This window comes from Giraffa tippelskirchi, chromosome 12, assembly GCF_054371585.1.
Source record: "Giraffa tippelskirchi isolate mGirTip1 chromosome 12, T2T-mGirTip1v1.2.pri, whole genome shotgun sequence".
In the NCBI taxonomy this organism is placed as follows: domain Eukaryota; kingdom Metazoa; phylum Chordata; class Mammalia; order Artiodactyla; family Giraffidae; genus Giraffa; species Giraffa tippelskirchi.
Window position 1 is genome coordinate 32,425,211 of NC_137286.1, and position 23,488 is coordinate 32,448,698.

The following is a 23,488-nucleotide window of genomic DNA, read 5'->3' on the forward strand; positions in this document are numbered from 1 at the left end:
TTCTGTGTTTAACATATTCCTCTAGCCACTGTATTTCTTGGGAATTGATAGTCATATGTAGAATCTAGCTCAAATTCTATTTCCCTTTTTTTTTGGTCAGGAATTCTGTGGGTGTATTGTGTACTCTGATCAGGAGGCATTTAACACCAGTTCCCTGTATGTGTGGGTGTGTGAGCGAGAAAGAGATGTGAACAGTTAATGGGGATCCTTACTGCCTAATCAATTCATTAGCGGTTTCAAAATCTTCATTTCCATCTTTTCTTCCTTTATTAGATGGCCTACTTTGATAAAAGAGAAACCTCTGCTTATCAGCTACTTGGGTCTCCTCAGGTACAATTTATATGGGAAAGGCAGGAAATATGTCCTATTCTTTTCCCTTTATTTACCAGCTTTTAAAGTAGTTAGTTCAGTCTTGAACAGCCTGGGAGTTAGGGGTGCCGATCCTTCATGTAGCTGAAAATTTACATATAACTTACAGTCCAGCTCTTCCCATCAATGGGTCCAACCAACAGCAGCTTGTGCAGCACTGTAGTATTTACTGTTGAAACAAATCCACATATAAGTGAACCTGCACAGTTCAAACCTGCGTTGTTCACGAGTCAACTGTTCTTGGCTCCATTAGCCAACTAATTGGTAATGTTCAGAAAAGGTAACCATTGAGAGAAGGTAAGAGAAACAGAGAGATAGGTAATTCATGAAGAATTCATGAATTCAAGACTGGTGTTTTAACCTATTGCGTTCATTCCTGACACTGAAATTGTCCCATCTTTGGCCAGTAGGAGTCCCATTGTGCTGGCTCCTGGATCCTTTTGATATGATTCTAGTGGTCTCTGACAGCTTCCCTGCTTGCAGTATGTTAAGATAGTCAAGGCCAGTGGTTCTCAAAGTGTAATCTGAAGATGCCTGAGGGTTCCTAAAACCCTATGAAGGGATCTGTGAAGTCAAAACAGTTTTCATTACGGTACTAAGACATTCTTACTTTTATTTTCTTATGTATTCATTGGAGTTTTCTAGAGGCTACTTTTTGGCTCCTGGAGTAGGTGTGTATGTCCTTATATTTCTTGAAATTTTCTAAGGTAAGGTCTTTGGAATCTTCAATAATCTCTAAGAATATAAAGGGGTCCTGAAACCAAATAACTTGACCATTGTTGCTCTAGGCTCATTTTTCCTGCTGCATATATGGAATCACGAGTGTCTTTGTAAATCAGCTCCCTTTTTTAGTCAACTTTTGAAACTTTGTTTTATTATGTGCGAGTGATCTGCTCCAAATCTCAAAGCTAATAAATAGCAAAACCAGAATTTGAACCTAGATGTTTATGTCATAGTTTTCCCCCCCATAAAACAATCACTGATGTCCAAAATTTATGATTAATTGAAGTTTAGAAGCTATAAACACTGCCTGAAATGCCAGACAGGTACATTTTAGGAGCCACCAAGCAAAATTAGCAGTTCTCTTTCTCTAGTGAAATGGCTCTCAAAAAGGGAAAAATGGATGTAGAAGCAGGAAGAGTAGTTGCTATAGCTCCATGATATAATAACAAACTATGCACAAAATCCACTGTTTTTTTCTGGTCACAGTAGGGAAATTCAAAATGCAGTAGTAATTCATTAACATGTTAACTTTGAAAGATTTCAGTTATCTGGAGAAAAGCTTGCTTGGCCTGTGGAATTCAATAATGGCTTATATGTTCCCCACTAATTTCTGAACGCAGAGTCAGGTTGATTGCTTGACCATGCAGCTTAGAAATAACTTTCTTTCATCTTGTAGTTGGTTGAATCAAATCCTACAAGAAAGCGCTCTGCAATTTTCAAAGCTGAATAATGGTGCCTGTAGCCTGGACTACAGTTTTTCCATCATTAATTTGGGATTAGCAGATGCAAACTATTACACAGAGAATGGATAAACAGCAAAGTCCTACTGTATATTACAGGGGACTATATTTAATATCCTGCATAAGCCATAATGGAAAAGAATATGAAAAAGAATATATATATTTGTTTACTGAATCACTTTGCTGTACAGCAGAAATGAACACAACATTGAAAGACAATTAAATGTCAATAAAATTTAAAAAAACAAAAAATAATTTTTCCATCACTGAATAGTATATGAATCTCTGAAAGATGGCTAGTTAAAACCACTGGATTTTGCAGCTCTGGGTCCTCGGGAAAATCTTTATTCTGTCTCACTCTGTTGAGCTGAACTCAGTCACTTCTGCTTTGTTCACCATTCTCAGTCACTGCGGCTTGTCTTGGATAATGAACAACACTGACTTATTTCCCAGGCACAAAGGAGAATTTCTATCATAAGAAAAGGAAATAAGCCTTCAAAAGGGCTTTCTGAAGTTAGCGTGTGTACCGGAGAGGAGTAGCCTTACGTAACGTGCTTGAGTGTTTGCCAAAAGTAAGAAAGCACCTGACAGCCTCAGGTATCATCATGGAGGAAGCTTGGTTCAAAGCTCACATCACCAGTCAGGCACTTCCTCATCATCCTGTGGTTTGGGTGAGGAGTGAGGCCAAGAATTCATCCACAGTTTCAGGGCTGTTAGTGAAATACAGGTTTCTTTGCTGGGAAGTAGATTTTGAGTTCTAAGTAAGTTTTTGTCTTTATGGGAAAACTCACTTTCCATAGAGCCTTGTTTGTGTTTTTTCTCGACATTAAATCTGTCACAGCGAAGTGATTTAAATATCTGCTCTTGGTGACCTGTTGTGTTTTGATTTATAGATTGGCAAAGTCAGGTGGTCTAGCCGAGTCATCTCATTGACATTGCTGAAGATAGTTTTAGAATACATGCAAGTCAGGAAAGGTAGGTTTCGTAGGGTCATGGCCAAATTTTATCTTCTTTCATATTTGTCATTTTGAATAAATTGAAAAAAATTGTTTTAAAAATTTATGTTCAATTCACTTTAACAGACCCATCTCCATATGGAGAGCATGTGGTATATGATGAAGCAAGCTTTGAACTTACTGCTAGGGAATGTTAGGAATTTTGGATTCTGGTATCACTGAGGAACATGGCCCCGCCTTACTACACTTTGGTTTCCTGTTTAGAAAGTTCTGTTCCTTCATAAGGACCTTGAAGTACTAGGAGGAAAGGTGCTGTATGTGTGGAGTTTTCCATAAAGTGCAGTCGTAATGAAAAGGCTGAGTTAAAGGTAGGTGAATGCTCTATAAAAACATGATTTATGTATATATGAGATATTTATTAGTTTATGCCATACGTATTTATTTTCTTACATATGAAGTAGCCTCAGGCAATTTGAAGTCAGATTTAAAATTCAGGTTTTGTTTACTTACTGTCCTTTTTTCTCTTAAGAACAAAGAATAGAAAGGCCTAGGAAGTGGAAATTGAAATTGATTTTAATTGCCTGAACAAGTTTACTGGAGAATCATTTTACTGAAGTGAAAATGAAGGCCAGATTATTTTTGTTTTTTCATGTGTCTAATTCCAGGCAGTTTTGGAGTTGTCCATAAATCTCTCTTCAGGTCTAAGGGAGAGAGTATCCATCAAAGTGAGCCAAAATGTAACAACTCTTTGTGACGACTGCCTTGGCTAAAAATCTCTATGGTGAGAATTCAGAATTTCAGGAGTGCATTTGGAGGTGGGATGGATTATACTGACGAGTCCCATGAGGACACGGAGACTATTTTAGACTCTCTCAGTGTGCTTTTGAAACTCTGAAGACCTATTTATTCCCTGTTGCCCCAAAGCTTAGTGAACCACTATTGGGAGCAGTTGGGTTTTGTACCCTTCAGGTGTTTTTGAGTTAAAACACAGCTAAAGTTAGACTGCTGTGGAAGGTGGGGATAGCCTATTAGAGCAGCATTTGTCTCTGGAGAGTGCAGCTCTTTCAGAAAAGATAAATAATGGCCTCAAGTGATTTGTAACTCATACAGTGGCAGTCACAGTTGCTTAAATTCAATGCTATATTATGTACAAATATGTAGTATTTTGATTTGGTTCTACAAGCAAGTTTTTTTTTGTGTGTAATGTGGTTTTGCATGAAAAGGCTGCATGCTGGTGCTTTACAGAAACCAATGGGACTGGAAAAGCTGCTTGGTGTAGTTGAGGATCAGTGTCAAGTTGGAGTGAGTTCTCAAACAGTATGTGACACTGTGGCCATGCCACGTTCCTTAGTGAGTGGGATTGGGCTTGTTGGCTTTCTGTTTCACTGAAGAAAGAGAAGCTTTTCTGTGCATTTGATTATGCTCCGTGATACGTAGAACGTGACATTTGGGGGCTTAGGTTTGAGGGGAAAATGTGGTTTAATTGTTTATCGCATAGTTTGGTATAATTTGTGCAACGTATCTCTCTTTGCCTTGAGAAGAAAGTAGGAAAATGGAAAAGCAAAAAACTCAGGTGATCTGCAAATGAAGTTAAGAGGAAAAACGTCTCTAGGAAATAAGATAGGAAGACGTATGTTTAAGTTTTACAACATCAAATATTAAAAACCAGTGATCAAGAATCCTCTGCTTACCAAACTATTTTAAAATTTCACTTAAATTTTTTTTTTTAATTGATGTGCGGCTGATTTACAATGTCATGTTTGTTTCTGGTATACAGCAAAGTGATTCTGTTAAACAAATATATATTCTTTTTCATATTCTGTTCCATTATGGTTTATCACACTGTTGAATATAGTTCCCTTTGCTATTAGTGGGACCTTGTTTGTTTATTTGATATAGAATAGTTTGTATCTGCTAATCTCAAACTCCTAATTTAGAGATTTCAATTTTTCATTGCTGCCTTCCTTAACGTGACGTCTCATAAAGTTTTATGGTCATTTGAAGTTGTTCTGAAGTCAAAACAAAACAAATTTGCTAGAAACGATCTTAGCTGTCACCCAGTCTATCTTTTGTATTTTGCTGATGAGTCTATCCAGTAACTCACAGTGAAGGTATATCTGACTTTCAGTATTCCCATGCCTAGTGTTGGGTTTAACTCATAATACATACTGGCTGGCTGGTGGGCTGACTATAGAGTAGTACTTATTAAAAAAAAAAAAAAAAAAAAAAACTTGACACAAACCTTTTTACCAGAGTGTATTTAAATAGAGTCGTCTTGGAAATTTTGAAAAGTACGGTTGAGGGCATAAAAACAACTCTTCTTTTGGGGATTTGCAAACTTTGCCATTCTTTCATGAACTGTTAGATCCCAGTATCTTTAGAATGTGAATTCTAAAAACTTAGGTGTAAAATGTACAAAAGTGTTTTAGTGTGTAAAATATCATTGTTACACATTTTCTTCAAGCTGATGATTTCTCTTACTGTTACTTTGTGAGTGTTAATTACTGTTTGAGAGTCCAGAGAAGGATGAATGAATAAGGCTCATCACTGTCAGTAGACATTATTTTCCCCATGCCAAAAATGAAATAAAATGCAAATTTTTAAAGTTCCATCGAGAAATAGTTTGGCAAATTAATAATAGCATTCAATGGTTTTTTTAAACAACCTGAAGGAATTTATCTTATCAGGTCATGGCCATGTTTGGAAAGCTGAGAATTTGAACTTGAACCATGTTTTTTTTTTTTTTTTTTTTTTTACTTTAAATGAATTGTGGCTACTTCCCATGGGTAGAGCTGAGTCCAGGATCTGATCATCTGGCTCACATGGGACTTGGGAAATTTTGTTTCTGAAGCTGTTGGAAGGAATTTCCCATCTTCCTATCTGGTTTCATGCCTCAGGTACTGGTGTCGGTCACATGGGCAGGTCTCTGGAAGGGAGAGGGAGTGGGGCACACATGGTCCTTGTTTGGTGAAAGGCTGCCTAAACCTCCACTCCGGAGATTCTGTCCATTTTCAGTTTATGTGGGGACTTTAAGATGATATGGTAATAGCTTGGGTTTCTAGAAGCCCTGCTTTATGACCTAACAAATGGGTTGTCTGTGAGATCTTTTTCTGAGATGTTCTGACTAGGTCAGAAGAATCCAGCTATACTGGAACATTGCAGCAATCATTTCTTTGGTGATTCAAACCCTCAGATTTTGGAGCAAAGCATCCAGATATCTTCCTTTATTTTATCCATTCCTGCCACAAAAGTTTATTCAGTACTTCTGGTGTTCTAGGTACTGTTTGGGGTGCTGGACACCATGGACATAATTCCCTGTCCTTACAGAGCTTCTTATGGGGAGAAAGGCACACAAGTAAGTTAAATATGTTGATGATATGAGCCCTGGAGAAAATGAAAACAGGGATGGAGGTAGGGATAGAGCTGAGGGAACCATGTAGTATCTTGCATTACTTCCGGTGACTGATGAGCCCCACAGGCATGGAACAGACCAGTCCTTCATGTGTTGTGACCGATTGTGCTGTCATGTCACCACCAGCATGGTCACTGTCACAGTCGGAAGGCATTTATCTCACACCTATTAGCAAGATTGTGTACAGAGTGAGTCATACAGATGAGTCCTCAAGACTGGCAGCCCTCATGTGGACACATGGAGAGGACTTAGGGATGACAAATTTTAAAAATGATGGTATTCTTTCAGCAAATGTTTACTGAATGATGGCATCTGGACAAGGCATTGTGGAGAATAACACGATAAGTCACATGCACACCTTGCTAGCAGAGTGTAGAGTCTAGTATATTTGTATATAGTAGATCATTTGCACATCAGTGATTTCACATTTGAGATAGACTAGGAAAGCCCTGACATATGCTGGTTTCTCCTTTTGCTGAGGCCTGGTCTTCAGTTAGCTGCTTTTGGAGGGGATGTGGGATAACGAACCTTGGAGTGGGGGGTTAGCAGTTGCCTGGTGTCCAAATTCCAGGGCAACACGATTTCTATCCCTTGTTGAATGTGTAAAATGCCTTTGAAGTGAACTATGCTCTCTTTGTGAAAGATTGCTCTGAGAAAAAGGTCAGCTTCTAGTGCTGGTGATGAAAGGTGCTGATTCTAAGGCGTGACGGTTCTTAGCTAGAAAACGGAGTCATTGGGGGTCTCAAGGAAATACTTAGCGTTTTGCTCCTTTTGAGGGGAATCATATACAGTACTAGTATTCTGTCAGCTTGGAGATGAGCCCCTCATGAGGATATTATTTGGATGGATATTGAGAAGGTCCCTAAGGGAAGTGTGGGCACGAGAGGATTTATCTCTGTCTTGTCTGAGGGTGACTCTTGGAGGAAGCTAAGCAAAGATTCTTCATGTGCTGCATCACCTGGATCCTAATATCAGGTTATTCCCGTTCCTTCTAAATAAAGGGTCACCCATCTTTGTATGAGGCTCCCTGCCATTTATTATACAGATGGAATCCAAAGTTTACTGCATAGTTTCATACATAGACACGTGTGCAGTCATGCATCCATACATATCCACAGAGGGCAAGGGAAGGCTTGGGAGGGAGGGCACAGTCATAAAATACAAGGGCAGAGGCTGTTGGCTACTCACCAAAATCTACATTTCCCTCTTCTTTTTTAAAAAATGTACTTCCATACTGTGCTGGGTCTTCAGTGCTGTGCACAGGCTGTCTCTAGTTGTGGCGAGCGGGCACTATTCTCTAGTTGTGGTGTGCAGGCTTCTCATTGTGGTGGCTTCTGTTGTTGCAAAGCACAGGCTCTAGGTGTGCCAGCTTTAGTAGTTGTGGCCCTTAGGCTCAGTAGTTATGGCACGTGGGCTCTGTTGCCCTGTGGCCTGTGGGATTTTCCCCAACCAGGGATCGAATCTGTGTCCTCTGCTTTAGCAGGCGGATTCTTAACCACTGGACTGCCAGGGAAGCCCCACATTTCCCTTTTCCGAGCCTGCAGCAAGAATGCAGTTTCCAAGCTCCTTTGCATTTAAGCACAGCATGTAACTGAGTTCTAGCCAGTAGAATAACCCTGATAAAGACGGCAGAGACTGGCAATTTGAGTCTCTATTTCAGTATGAGGAACAGGAAGACTGCATTCATCCCCTTCCCCAGACAAAATGTTCTAAGACGTTTGCTGCTGCTGCTGCTGCTAAGTCACTTCAGTCGTGTCTGACTCTGTGCGACCCCATAGACGGTAGCCCATCAGGCTCCGCCGTTCCTGGGATTCTCCAGGTGAGAATACTGGAGTGGATTGCCATTTCCTTCTCCAGTGCATGAAAGGGAAAAGTGAAAGTGAAGTCACTCAGTCGTGTCCGACTCTTAGCGACCCCATGGACTGTAGCCTACCAGGCTCCTCCGTCCATGGGATTTTCCAGGCAAGAGTACTGGACGTTTGAGCCATTATATATTTTGAGGTCTATTTCAACAGTGACTAGCCTTTCCTCATTAGCACTGATTCTTCATGTGGTAAACCAGAGAGTCGGGGACCACAGTTTCAAGGTCTTACTCTTACTTTGTTGGAACGTTGGATCCAGTTGTTTCCACCTGAATAGCAGAATCAGTGCTGTTGAATGAAGGTGGTTATTGTGCTCATAGGTTCAGGCAGTGTGTTCATTATTACACTCACCATTTATTGCTTAGAGATGGCTGTAGAGGGTAGAGTCCAGGGAATGCTTGCTGACGCTGATATTTCTTCTTTTTCTTCTCTTGTCCACAAATATATTAGTTGACGAGACCACCTCAAATGGCACTCTTGAGTTGGAGGTAACCGAAAACTCAAAGAGAAACAAACAGGTGGTTGATGGGGTTGGGGGAGAGCATGGGAAGAGGAAAGAAATAGATGAGGGAGATTGAGATACAAACTTCTAGTATCAAAACAAATGAGTCACGGGCATGAAATGTACAGTGTAGGGAATATAGTCAATAACTGTGGAATGTATTTGTAAGGTGACATATCGTAACTAGATATTGCAGTAACCATTTTGAAATGTATAGAAATACTGAATCACTATGTTGTGTAATAGGAACTAACATGGTGTTGTAGGTCCATTAGATTTCAAAAACAAATGAACTCATAGAAAAAGAGATCAGATTTGTGGTTACCAGATGTGGGGATGGGGGAAGAGGAATTGGATGAAAGCAGTCAAAAGGTACAAGCTTCCAGTTACAAGTAAATACTAGGGATGTAATGTACAAGGTGATAAATACAATTAACACTGCTGTATGTTATAGATGAAAGTTAACAGTAAATCCTGAGTTCTTATCACAAGAAAAAAAAGTCTATTTATTTAATTTTGTATCTATATGAGATGATGATGTTTAGCTGCTAAGTCATGACCGACTCTCTTGCAACCCCATGGACTGCAGCCCACCAGGCAACTCTGTCCATGGAATTTTCCAGGCAAGAATACTGGAGTGGGTTGCCATTTCCTCCTCCAGATGAGATGATGAATGTTCACTAAACTTACTGTGATAATCATTTTATGATGTAAGGCAAATCATCATGCTGCACACATTAAACTTCTACCGTGCTATATGTCAATCATATCTCATCAATACTGGGAGAAAAAAAATCACATGGATTTCCCATAGGAAAAAAGTGTTTCAGCAGTTAGAGATTTTATTAAGAGCTGAGTGGTGCATTTGACTTCAGGTGCTGTTTCTCTGTGATTCTTAATCCAATCAGACCTTCATCCACAGATTGCCACATCTCAGCTCTCTTTGTATTCTTCCCCTAGTTCTTTACCCCAGAGCATAACACAGTGCTTTATATATTATATGTGGCTAAATAAATGTTTGATAGATTAATTACTTAAATCTCTTATGTTGGAAGAGCTTCGTGAGCTAGTTTCGTGCTTGGTGTATAGTTCTTTCCATGATGAACCTCAATTCCTGCTGCAGTTACGTTGCTGTCAGTTCATGTCATGTTTCATCTTGTTGTTTAACTTCATGATGCAGCCCTTAGCTAATGACAGGAGTCACCCAGCTTGAGGTTTGAGAAGGGAAACTGGTGATATGCTAAATGGTTGCTATATGAGTGTAGTAGGTAGGATGTGTCTTGACCTGGTTCCAAAAGTACTTGTAGGGCTCGTGTCTGTTAAATGATACTGAACCACGTTCCTGTGCTTTTCTTGGCAAAAGAGTCCTCTCATGTACTCTACCGCTCAATTTAATAAAAGAACAAAAAATTAGTTTTTATCTGCCTGGTGACGAGGTTTGTATCTTAGGTGTTGCTTGACTCAGTGAAGGTTCTAGAGAATTCTCTGAAAAGAGATGCCTACACATTCATAATGAGGCTTGTTCCCCCTAATGCAATTATAGCTGAAATCCTTCCCTCAGGGATTTATATTCCTTCTTAAGAGCACATTTCAATAGTAATGCTACAACAGAAGGATGACTGAACAGAACTGAGGACACTAACGGTCAGGAAAGAAGTTAGGGGTTTCATCAGCATGTATATCTGCCTTTGAGCAACAGTGAGGTTACCTTCCACGTCTTTCTTCACTGGCCTTTTCTTCCTCTCCAGCTGAGAGGTGACTTTGAAAGAAGCTGACCAGAGCCTTTCTCTCATCTTGCTCTTCTCACTTCTTTTGTCAGTTTATGATCCTTTTGCCAAAAGTCAGTGAAGCAAAAGATCACCTTTACATCTTTGACTGTTTGACCTTTACATGTAAGAATCTGTGATGTGAATATTTCAGTGCTGGCTGACTTGTTGCTTAACTTTGACTGGCTTGGTGAAGTCAGAGAAATCATAGTTTCTTTATCAGGACTTACGAAGTCATAAGAACTCAATTGTATAGGCTTCCCTGTCATAAATTACTTCAAAATTGTAAGCATGTATGTTGTAAATATGGAGCTGATTATCTTTTCTCAAGATAGTCTGTGATAATTAATAGTGAAGAAGTTAAAATTTTCCTGCATTTCAATTTACTGTCCTAAATGACATTATAGTGGCCTGAAAATATTGGGCCAGTCTCATCTACTTAACAGAGAAGGCACTGGCGACCCACTCCAGTACTCTTGCCTGGAAATTCCCATGGACGGAGGAGCCTGGTAGGCTGCAGTCTGTGGGGTCACAAAGAGTCAGACATGACTGAGCGACTTCACTTTCACTTTTCACTTTCATGCATTGGAGAAGGAAATGGCAACCCACTCCAGTGTTCTTACCTGGAGAATCCCCGGGTCGGGGGAGCCTGGTGGGCTGCCACCTATGGGGTCACACAGAGTCGGACACGAATGACGAGACTTAGCATCAGCAGCAGCAGCATCTACTTAAAGGAATTAGTTTTGGAGAATGTTTTTACCAAGCATCTGTATGTCGAGTTATAGGAAAAGCAACTAGTTTGTAATGTGGATAAATTAGTGTAACCTGAGAAACTAACTCAGTGACTCTAAATTTTAGACCAGAGACCTAACAGTAGGTACATGTTTGAACAGAGACTAATGATTAATAAGTTCAAGAATATTTATTGCTTAATTGTAGAAGATAATGCTACCCTCTGCCTTCAATATGGTCACTATGATGAAAAAATAAAAAATGATCACCCTAAGGGCCTACTTAACTCTTGTCAACTGATATGACCTGTCTCATATTTGACAAAAAATTACAAGACATGCCAACAGGTAAGAAAAAGTACTGTAGAGGCAATGCAATAAGCAAAAACTAGATTCTCGAACAACATGGACGTTAGAACTGTCAGACAAGGAAATTAAATGAATTATATGTCAAAGGCTCTAATTAAAAAATTAGACAACATGCAAGAACAGATAGGTAATGTAAGCAGACAGATTGAAATTCAGAAACAGTAAAAAGAAAATGCTAGAAATCAGAAACATAGTAACAAAAATGCAAAGTAATTTTGACAGACTGGTAAGTAAACTTGATACTGAGAAAGAAAGAATCAGTGAACTTGAAGATAGATCAACAAAAACTTTCCAAACTGAAATGCAAAGAGAGAAAGTCATTTTTTAAAAAGAACAGAACACAGAAAGTCTGTGGAATGATATGAAAAATTATAGCATATTATACCATTGAAATGCCAGAAGAAAAAGGAGCAGAAGAAATATCTGAAGTGATAAGGGCTGAAAACTTTCCCAAAGTAATAACAGACACGAAGCCACCCATCCAGGAGGGTTGAGATAAATATCTGAGGGTTCTCCTCACCCCCTGTGCCAAATATACACTTTTCCTTTTTTCACACAAATTCTCCAGTTCTCTGACACCAACTAGGTATCCAGCAATTCAATTCTGATGCCAGTTCTTGAAGTTAGTGTAGAACCTATAAGGGAAGGGCTCAGTCCCACAAGTCTGTCCCCACTTCAGATACCAACCAAATGGAGAGCTCAGGCTACCCACATTTCTGCCCAACTAACTATAAATTCTTGGGTGCCGCAACCCCAAGTCCCTGAGGTTGGATAATTTGCTAAAACAACCCACAGAACTCAGGAAAAGTGCTTTTCTTACAATTATCAGCTTATTATAAAGGATACAGCTCAGGAATAGCCATAGCCAAATTGGGGGGTGGAGTATAGAGCTTCTCTGTCCTCTCTGGGGGTGCTCCCCTCCTAGCATCTTTGTATGTTCACCAACCTGAAAAGTTTTCTGAACTTCATTATTTAGAGGTTTTTATGGAGGTTTTACTACGTAGGCATGATGGGCTCAATCATTGGCCATGGTTGATGCAGTCTCTACCCCTCTCTCCTCCCTGGAGGTCAACAAAGAGGGTTCTACTCAAAATTCCAACCCTCTAATCATGCTCTGGTCTTTGTGGCAAGCAGACCCTATCCTGAAACTCTATCCCTAAGAGTCCACAAGAGTCACTTTATTAGCATAAACTCAGGGATGGTTAGAAAGAACTTTTTATGAGTAACAAGGCACTCCTGTTACTCTGGCAATTTCAAGAGTTTTAGGAGTTCCGTGGCAGGAACCAGGGATGAAGACCAAATATGTACTTCCCATTATATCATAATACCCCTCCCCCCTAAAGTATAGTAAGGCATGTCTTATTCCAGCTTCAGAAAACCAGAGCTGGAGAAAATTCTGAAGAAAGCCAGAGGGGGAGAAAGAACACCTTGCCATGGAGAAAGAAGGATAGGAATTACAGTGGCTTCTTGCTCATCAGAAACTGTGTAAGCCAGAAGAGGGACATCTTCAGACTGTTGAAAGAAAAGAACTTTTTCATTCACACCAGCCACCTTCATTGAGTTTCTGTGCTGCCATCTGAGGGATATAAACAGGAAATAGTAAACCATGAATGGTGCCCTCAAACAGCTCACAGGGGCCTGAAGAAGAAACGTAGATGCTGTGTGAGTTTACATAAATTTACGTCCCCTCTCTGGGCCTCAGTTTCTTAACCTGCTCAGGGAGAGTATTGGTCTAGGTTAGTGACCTTCTGTGCTTTTCTTTTTCCCTTTTTTTCTTTAGAAATAGAACTTTTAGTCAAAGGAACTTATACTTTCAATTGGGAGCAGATAACAATGGAGGTGTTGTATTTGAGCTAGAATAGTGATGAGTGGGAAGTGATGCTGAGGTTTCCCCTTCCCCTTCAGAAGGAGGCTCTTGTGGGGACTGTGTGGGACCCCCGGGCTTTGGAGGAGCACTGGTGGAAAACTCCTGACCTAGCAAGAGAGCTCTTTCAGGTGTGAAGACTCTACAGCTAAGCCACTAAGCTATTTTGATGACAGTGCTTCCTTCACCTTTAGATGTCTCTGTTTTGGCCTAGTTTCTTCTCTACCTGATGTTCTGTGCACATCCACATTTAGTGTCTTTTCTCATTATACCTAAAGGGCTTCTCTACTTTATGCCCTTCTGCTTACCATTTTCCTTCTCTCATATCTCTTGTTTCTTATCCTTTTTCCACTTTAATTTGTGTGAGTAGACTGGCCTTTTTAGGATACAAGGAAAACAATAAGAGGTAGCACCTACTTAGTGAACACGGTGGGCACTGTCCTAAACAGTTCATATAAATGACCTCATTTCGAACTCATGAGGCAAGTGTTACTATCCTGACCCTTCAGCAGATGATGAGACCAGAGCAGGCACAAAGAGGCATATTACGTGATGCGGTGAAAAAGTAAGAGTTGTCAGAACTGTGCCTGGCACACAGATCTGCAGGCTCTAGAGTCCTTCCACCTAACTGGGACCTAAATGTTTTTCTTGATACTTTCACTTTTTGCTAATTCTCTGGAAGGGTGCGCTCCCACTCATTCATGTATTGGTAGCTCTAGAGCTGTGTCTCTGCTTCCTTTCCTTCCCTTCCCTTTTTTGAAAAGAGAGAAGCAAAGAAACCACATGATGCCAAGAGTGAACTAATTAAGGCTTAACTGAAACTCACAAGAGAAGTGATTTGGAGATTGTTGTTCTCAGTGGACTCCTCAGGATGGGACGTAGGGAAATGAAGCTGAGAGACTCAGGTGGAGCAAGACCGTTTAGGCTGACAGTTGCCAAGTTGCCCGAGGAATTTGCTATGAGTGAGGAAGAAGGCAGGGCCGGCCCTAGCCCATTGTCAGTCAAGAGAGTAGAGTAGCGATGGAGTGGGGACAGCTTTCTGTTTTAAAAAAGCTAAACAGCTTTTAGGGAATGATTTCTCCTTTTGTGCTGCTGTGCAATTTTAACACTATTAAGTGTTATATTAAGACTACTCTTAATATATTATTATTGTGCTATGCTTAGTTGCTCAGTCATGTCCCAACTCTTTGCAATCCCATGGACTGTAGCCCGCCAGGCTCCTCTGTCCATGGGGATTCTCCAGGCAAGAATACTGGAGTGGGTTGCCATGCTCTCCTCCAGGGGATCTTCCCAACCCAGGGATTCAGCCCAGGTCTCTTGCTATCTGAGCCACCAGGGAAGTCCATAATATTATTACATGAAAATAAATAAAGAATGTGTGCTGTTTTTAATCTGTGCTGAGGATATTGTTGCTACCAAGAGATCAAGGGAAAAAGGAAATGATTAACCAAATTCCTAAGGACTAAAACCTTCGAACTGCAAAATATTATGATGTTTACTTAGCAGAAATAAGCCCGTTAAATGGCCAAGAAACATTAAAAAAGTTAACCTAGAAGCTTTTGGCCAGTGTTCGACCTATTTCATCATAAATTTAAGTGTGAAAGATAAGTTTTGAGAAGTAAAATTCACATAGATCTGGTACTTTTACCAATAAAGTTACAGAACTTTAGGAAAAGTTAGCTATTTCTCTATTTGAACTATTTGAGGTGGCGAGAATGAGTTCCAATAAGGAACCACTGCTCCAGTATATATAATAAATCTATATAGAGAAATCAATAGAAAGATCTTTGCCTCACTGAAGCATTTTTCTTTCCATTTACTGAGTTCTGAAAGTAACATTCAGATTTATGACATACTTGGTTTAAAGAAATTTCAATCTGGTTTGTGTGCGGTTTTTGAAAGGAAAGCAATAAAGTAAGTTTATGGGGATTTCATACACATTTTACTTTGGAACAGATGTTGGAAACTGGGTAGGCCTTCTAAAAGCAGAAAGTGTGGGTTGATAAACATCCAGGAGAGTCCTAAGGTCATTTTATCCAGGTGGTTTGCCTATGGATGAATCCCAAAGATATCTTTTATTCCCAAGAAGCTTATTTTTCAAGAGCTGCTTGATAATTTGGCTACCTCCAAAAGAAAAATAAATCTTTTTACTTATTTTGGGAGTCTGTGGAAACTAAGGATAATATCTTCTGTAAACTTTCTACAGTGTTGGCAATTGGGTCTAGCAGTCCAGGGCAAATTCCTACCTTCTTTAAGAAGCATTCCCAAATCTCCCTCGTAGGAATTAATCCACAGCTTCTTATTTATAGATTTGTTCATTCATTCAACAAACTATTGAAAACCTGCTGTGTGGAATTAAAACTGTAAGCAAGATAAGTACACTACCTATCTTATCAGAATTCAAGTTTTCTGTGGGACTACAGAGTAAATACAGAGTCACTGCTGTAATGGGTGAAGTTAGGCTGCATGCAAATCTGGGGAGGCTTCCTGGAGAAGGTGTCATCTAAGCTAAGTAGGAGCTAACTGAATGAACAGAGAGGATCAGGGACACCACATACAACGCTGGGGACAGCTTTGTGAAAAGAGTGAAGGAGGTGAGTGTTTCTGAAATGGAAAGGAGCTCAGAGTGGCTAGAGCCTGGAACATGAGGAGGAGGAAGGAGTGGCAAGGAGAGCAGCTGGAGAGAGAAACAGTGGCTCTAGAACCCTGAGAGTCGTAGTGGGTTTTGCTCTCCTGATGGCAGTGGTGAGCCATTGAGGCGATGGCAGATGCTCTATAAAAATCACAGCAGCTGCTGTGGAGGGAGTTCATTGGGAGGCATGAGGTTATTACTGTTCCAGGTCCAAGAGGTAAGCAACTCAGTCCCAGGATCCCATGTTTTGGGTTTATTTCCTGGGAATTAGTCCCTGTGCCCCATACTGCATCTGCTAGCATCCAGTCAAAAAACAGATGGCAGGCTGGCACTTCAAATAGAGGCGATCAGATGTAAGGAACTGGAGACACAAGGTATTAGAGAGCTGAAAGACTAGCTAGTGGAAGCAGAAGTAACATAGGGATTGTAACTCCAGGAAGCAGCTGCCATCCTGGGAGTGGGAGGAGCAAATGGGAATGGGTGTGGTTCAGTTCAGTTCAGTCACTCAGTCGTGTCCAACTCTTTGTCCTTCACCAACTCCCAGAGCTTGCTCAAACTCACATCCACTGAGTTGGTGATGCCATCCAACCATCTCATCCTCTGTCATCCCCTTCTCCTCCCGCCTTTAATCTTTCCTAGCATCAGGGTCTTTTCCAATGAGTCAGTTCTTTGCATCAGATGGCCAGAGTATTAGTTTCAGCTTCAGCATCAGTCCTTCTAATGAATATTCAGAACTGATTTCCTTTAGGATTGACTGGTTGGATCTCCCTGCAGTCCAAGGGAATCTCAAGAGTCTTCTCCAACACCACAGTTCAAAAGCATCAATTCTTCAGCCCTCAGCTTTCTTTATAGTCCAACTCTCACATCCATACATGACTACTGGAAAAGCTATAGCTTTGACTAGACAGACCTTTGTCAGCAAAGTAATGTCTCTGCTTTTTAATATGTTGTCTAGGTTGGTCATAGCTTTTCTTCCAAAGAGCAAGTGTCTTTTGATTTCATGGGTGTAGTCACCATCTGCAGTGATTTTGGAGCCGAAAAAAATAAAGTCTGTCACTGTTTCCATTGTTTCCCCATCTGTTTGCCAGGAAGGGATGGGACCAGATGCCATGATACTAGCTTTCTGAATGTTGAGTTTTAAGCCAATTTTTTCACTCTCCTCTTTCACTTTCACCAAGAGGCTCTTTAGTTCTTCTTTGCTTTCGGCCATAAGGGTGGTGTCATCTACATATCTGATGTTATTGATATTTCTCCTGGAAATCTTGATCCAGCTTGTGCTTCATCCAGCCCTGCGTTTCGCATGATGCATATAAGTTAAATAAGCAGGGTGTGGTTAACAACCTAGAAACTCAGAGAGGCCGCCGTAGAGCTGACCTGTACACAGCTGAGGAGTGGTGTGTGTCTCCTGGGAGGGGTTACCTTATAGCCGGCCAGTGCTCCCTCATCCAGGGGTGTCCATGGCTAGTATACAGAGTGGCAAAAGCCAGGGAACTGGAGCAGCTGCTACTGTGAAGTCTGACAGGAGATGGAAAATAGGAGTGTTCCTTCTCCTGTCTCTGCCTCTGCCGTCTAATTTCCTGCCAGGAACTCCCATCAGCAGAACTGAACAAGAAAGCAGTTGCAAGGCATTCTGGAAAATGGGATTTGCAGATTTCCACCTCCAGCACCATAAAACAGAATAAAAAAGGGTGGGCCTGGGCTGAGAGACAGCTGGTAAATAATCTGCCCCAGGCATTTGAGAAAAGCAACTCTAGCTCTGGGGCTTCCCTGGTGGCTCAGACAGTAAAGAATTTGCCTGCAATGCAGGAGACCTGGGTTCGATCCCAGCTCGGGAAGATCCCCTGGAGCAGGGAATGGCTACCCACTTCAGTGTGTTGGACGGAGGCAAACCTGGATACCCGTTGATCGGTTCAGTGGTTATTATCGAGACAGGAGATGATGGCAGCCTGATTGAGGGCTAGGAAGTGGATAGATGCAGGTTTAGGATGTCAAATTGAGCAGGATTTGGCAATTGATGTATTGTGAGGGATGACAGCCCGGATCAGTGGGAGTGGAGGAGGAGGAGAAGGCTTGTGTTTCTGGTTTCTGACTTGGGTGGCTGATGGTGCTGTTTACTGAAGATAGGAACACAGGACTAGAAACTGTTTATGGGAAGATGATTTATTCAGTTTTGGACTATTGAGTCTGATGTGTCCATGGTTTAGCCAGGTGGCAATTCATTGTGTCTGTCTGGGAAGAAGATGAAGATGTGATTGGTTTTCAGCCTACAGGTGGTACTTGAAGTTTTAAGAATGAATGAAATTACCAAGGGAAACTAAAGAGGGTGGAGAGAAGACAGCAGAGGGCAGAACCCAGAGGAGTAATAGCATTTCGGGGAAGAACACGGTAGTGGAGAAAAGTTGATTGAAGGCAACTGTGAAGGTCAGAGAGGTTGGAACAGAAGGTCATGGTCAATAGTTCAGGTGCTCAAAAGTTGACTTGAGAGTTGCTGGTACTTCTTTATCATACTCATCTGGTCTGCCTGTTTATCATTGTTCTTTATGGGTGATTGTCTTCGAGAATAATGTGGGCCCGGGACACTGCAGCACACCCCTCAGCATCTGGCCTTGATGCTTTGCATATGTGTGTATCCATGATATGTGTTTGTTGCGTTGGGTTAGTTAGGTATCTGCAAACTCCATCTTGTGGATTGGCCACTTGTTCTTGTAAATAACGTTCTCCTGGAACACAGGCTGCCTGTTCATTTGTCTGTTGCCTGTGCTTGCTTTCATGCTGTAACAGCAGAGTTGAGGACTTATGACTGAGATCCTATGGCTTCTAAACCTAAATTGTTTACTGTGCGGCTCTTTATGTTTGCTGACCCCTGGATTATGGTCTTGAAGCTCTTTTATGTAAGCTGGTAAGACTATCTTTGACTTTCTTTTTTTTTTTAAGTCTGTTTAATATGTTTAGGGGAGATATAAAGCATAGAACGCGCCTTCTTGGGATTGGTCACTGTTTTGTCTTTGTTATGAAAGCCGCAGAGCCAAGGGAAAGAAAAGTTAGCAGAGGGTCACAGCAGTCTCTTTAGCCTGGCTGCGGGGCTGAGTAATACCCTTATAAGGAAATCTGCCAGCCCAGAGAAGATGGGATAAGAGGGAGCATGGGCCTTAAAGGTATGCATTTAAGATGGGCCTTTTCAGCCCTGTGATATACCAGCCACTGTGCTAGGTGTCTGGGTTAATTTAGGAGCTGAGAATGTGTTTGGAGACACAGACCCACAAGCAGAAACTTACAGTTGCCTGATACGTGTCAGGCATAGTGATAAAGCCGCACACATGGTACAAAAGAGAGGCAGCTAACCCAGCCTGGGGAGAAGCAGCCTGGGGAGAAGCCTGGGAAGAATGGCCATCCTGGGACAAGGCCACCAGGCCCTTGGGTGCGACTTCGCCACGTGGGAGCTGGGAGTGGGTGTGGAGGGGAGGAGGTGGGGCGGGGGTCTACCAGCTCTGGGGTCCGAAGTCCTGTGTGAGCAAGAGAGCGCCTGAGGTTGTGCAGTCATGAGACAAGGCAGTGCTCAGAGATTTACTTGTCTGTCACCAAAGTTTGTCTTCTAGGCATTCTTTTTTTATTTTTTTAGCTGACATATTTAATGTGGTTTGAGTTTGTGGGAATCATAACCTTGAATTGGTTGATTCCCCACCCCCCCTTACATAAAGTACAGAAGTCATCTTGCATTAATATGTCTTTTGACTGGATTTGTCTTGCCTATAGGGACGATAGAAGCTCAGTGAGCTGAGCATGTAACGTAGGCGAGGGAAGTTTTTCTGTTTCTTTAGAACTCTGGACTTGCTGTCATTTTACTGTCCATGACCCTCAATTATGAGAAATTACATATTCAGGTTAATCTGACCATACTCCCCCAAAGGCCTGTGTCAGCTCGTTCAGCAGGTGTTAGGCCTAACATACAAATAGGGAAAGTGAGGTACACGCCTAGATTTTAAGTTGCTTGCCAATGTTCATTGCTTCCAGTAAGTTCTTTTGTCTGCATGTAAGAGTGACTCATACCAGTTACTTCAGGAAAATAGCAGTTTTTCATAACCCTGCTTATGATCTGGAAAACCAGATGCACCCAGAAAGCTCTGGGTGTTTCCTTTCCTTCTCTCTCTCTTTCTCCCTCTTCTTCTCTCTGCATATCTGCACCATCCTTTCCTCAGTCTCTTGGTTGGTTTCCTCTATACCTTTGCCTTGTGTGTAATCTGTCTTCTTTCAGCCTCTCTCTGCATCATGAGACAAAGCGTCAGCTCCCACTACTATTGGGTCATTTGCTATTTTCTTTTAGAATCTGATTGGCTCAGCTTCTCTTTTTAAGCAAGAGCATATTGTAGCTGGATTGACTCTTCCTATGTCAGGGGCCTTTTCCTGTTCCACTCAGCTTGGACTGGGGACTGGGAAGATGTACCCATGCAGCTTATAAAAGCAGGCAGTTGGGTAGCTCCCCTGAGAACCATAAAGTGAGAAGCAAGGCATTCTGAATTGTGACCTGTCCAATATAGCCTTCTGGGCTTGGCTCATAACTCACTTCCTACATGTAGTTCCAAAGATACCTTTCTTCTAATGTAGCCCAGTCTTCATAGGTAAAAGTACACGTTCACTTAGCCTTTCCTAACAGGACGCACTCAAAAGTCATAGTCAGCTGCTGTTACACTGAGAAGCGGTCATGAGACCCCATCAGGCGACCTGAATCCCCAACTCTCAGTGATGTCCGTTTCAGCTCTGGTTCTCTCTCAGTGCTGTCTAGCCATTCTGGAACCCATGGCCTAAACGTTACATGTAATACTCAACACACCTTGTTTTGTGCTCATTTTTTAAAAAGGGAAAAGAAATTTCTACCCCTTAATCTAGCTGCGAGATACATACATTGGTCACCAGCTCAGCCTATATTCTGCCTAGTGGAATAGAGCCCACATCCAGTAACAGGCAGCCTCCTGCTGGCAATGGGAGGCCAGATGCTTGGACACAGTAAGATGTGTTGGAGGAGCGCTGACTGCTAAGCCCTTGGCTTGCTGCCTTTCCTCTTCACCTATGAAATGAGTTCCTTGATTTGTAAACAGCCACTCTAGACTTGTTGTCTTTTAGGCTGTTGATTGACTTGTCTCTTTGGAAACACCGATGCTGTGGATTCTTCTATTTTCTTCCTATGCTTTTCCTTCTGTGCCTTTCCTTGTTGAGTTCTGGTTGTGGAGGGTTTTTTTGTTTTTTGTTTTTTTTAATGAGTTCTTTGATAGTTATTGGTGTGACACAGCATAAAACTATCAGCTCAGTGGCTGCACCTCAAACCAGAATCTTTTTGGATTTTTTTTTTCTTTCAGCTCCTGTTAAGAGTTTAGAGCACTCTAATTTTGTAATAGATAGAGTAGGTATCTGTGGGGTTGGGATTCTGTAATCAAGCTTGTTTATTTCTGAGCATTCTTGCTTGGCTGATTTCCGTGTGGTTTCTGAGTTAATTGCATAGGGAAAATAAGAAAAAAGAAAAATTCCGTTTTCCACACTGTATTGACATGACTTTTGCATTTACATTTAATCATTTGCACTTCTTCTATCTCAGTCAGTTCGGTGAGCTTTCTTTATATTTACATATCATTGAGAACTGCATGATAAATGAGAGGTAGAATTAAAATAGAGGAAATCAGCACAAATAATTAAGTACATATCAAGGAATGGTGCCATCAACCAAGACCAAATAATTTCAAACTAGTTAAGGTACTGGAGTGTTTTTTTTTTTTTTTCAGCATGTGTTATTTAGTCTTAATTTAGCTTGTAAAAGTTTCTGTTCCCAACTCTGTACTCTTTTCTCTTCAGAGCTTCCCAGCTTTTGCTGGGTTGGAGCGGAGGGCTTACCAATGACAAGTGGATGTAACTATACAGAGCCACAGAGGGATTTCTGTGTTTATAGGAGCATGCACACACACACATACACACATACATGGATACAGGATTAACAAATCAAATTTGTAACAACGTGCAGTGTTAGGTATTTCCTACAGGGTGTAAAACAGATGATGATTATCCTGAGAATGATGGTTTAGCATCATGTCATTTATTGCTCTCTAGGTATTTTTGAGGTGAACACAAACATCTAAAAAGGTCCGCTGCATAGGCTCTGAGCGAAAGGCCAGATATAACTGTATTTACAAAATGCAAGTAGTATATATTTAAGCTCTCTGCATGAAGCTGGGGATCCTTAGGACATCAGCAGTTATTGAGAGCTATTGACCAGTGTGTGTGTGTGTGTGTGTGTGTGTGTGTGGCCACACCTTGTAGGATCCTAGTTCCCCAACCAGGGACTGAACTTGTGCTCAGCAGTGAAAGCACAGCGTTCTCACCACTGGGCCACCAGGGAATTCCCTAGAAATCTGTCTCACATAAAATATGTGTTTTTATTTTTTTTAATTTATTCATTTTTAATTGAAGGATAATTGTTTTACGGTATTGTGTTGGTTTCTACCAAACATCAACGTGTATCAGCCATAGATCTACCCATGTTCCCCCTGCAACCATCCCACCCCTCCAGGCCATCAGTGAGTCCCAGCTTGAGTTCCCTGAGTCATACAGCAAATTCCCACCGGCTATCTATTTTACATGCGGTAATGTGTATTTCCATGTTACTCTCTACATGCATCCCACCCTTTCCTTTCTGTCCTCTCCAGCCGTGTTCACAAGTCAGTTCTCAATGTCTGTGTCTCCATCGCTGCTCTACAGATAGGTTCATCAGTACCATCTTTCTAGATTCCATTAAAATATACAATTTTAAAATGAACATGGGCCAAGAAAATTTATTCTTACAAAACTATCCATTGATGACCTCAGTCTATCTGCTCCCAGTACAGTGAACCGGTGGCAATGAATGAACATTTTAAAAGTTCACCTTTTACCTCCCCTCCTCCCACATCATACTTAAGACCAAATGGACATCTGAAGAGTTTATATTTCTCTCAGCCACCTTTTCCTGTAGCAGCTTATCTGACCATTCCCCCCAACACCATACACGTACCCAGAGTTTCCCCTTGCTTTTCTGAAAGGGTGTAGGGTCTGTGCAAAAATGAATGTGTACCTGCGGGCAGTCTGCTGCACTCACATTAGGTCCAGCTGTGTCCATGTCTCCGGAAGTTTCCAGGGCACCCCCTAGCACAGATCCCAGGTGTCAGTCCTGGCTTATGTCAGGTCACTCAAAGTTAACAGCTTCCATAACTTTCCATCAAGGTGGATCTCTCTGTGTAATCCCAACAGGCCAACATAATTAAATTCTTTAATTACATCTCACAGACAGGCTTAACAGAGTAAGCAGCTCCCGATCACCAGCTTCTGAAGGATTAAAGTACTCGCCTCTTCTGCTGCTGTGGAGCAGCAGCATCAGACTCCTCATTTAGTCACGGATGGCCTGTTGTCCTTGTCCTTCTCCTCGGCTGGACTCTTTCTGTTGGATAGATCTACCTGGTCTATAATCTCCATCCCTTATGCAAAGCCCGAGTCTTGGTAATTATTCAGTAAATGTTGAAGAAGGAAAGGACCTGACCCCAGGT

The 23,488-nt window shown here is 41.4% G+C and overlaps 1 protein-coding gene across 7 annotated transcripts in view; it reads left to right on the plus strand.

Moving 5' to 3' along the window:
* Positions 1-23,488, plus strand: part of STXBP6 (syntaxin binding protein 6) — a 257,691-nt gene that overhangs the window by 32,315 nt on the left and 201,888 nt on the right. The window contains exon 1 of one of the 7 annotated variants that reach the window (XM_081551448.1): positions 3,029-3,156. The exons of 5 other annotated variants lie outside the window; for them this stretch is intronic. The gene's annotated coding sequence lies outside the window, so the exon portion shown is untranslated. Of the gene's footprint in view, positions 1-3,028; positions 3,157-5,919; positions 6,144-23,488 lie in introns of those variants that run through there. One more of the 7 variants, XM_081551447.1, reaches the window with a different exon arrangement.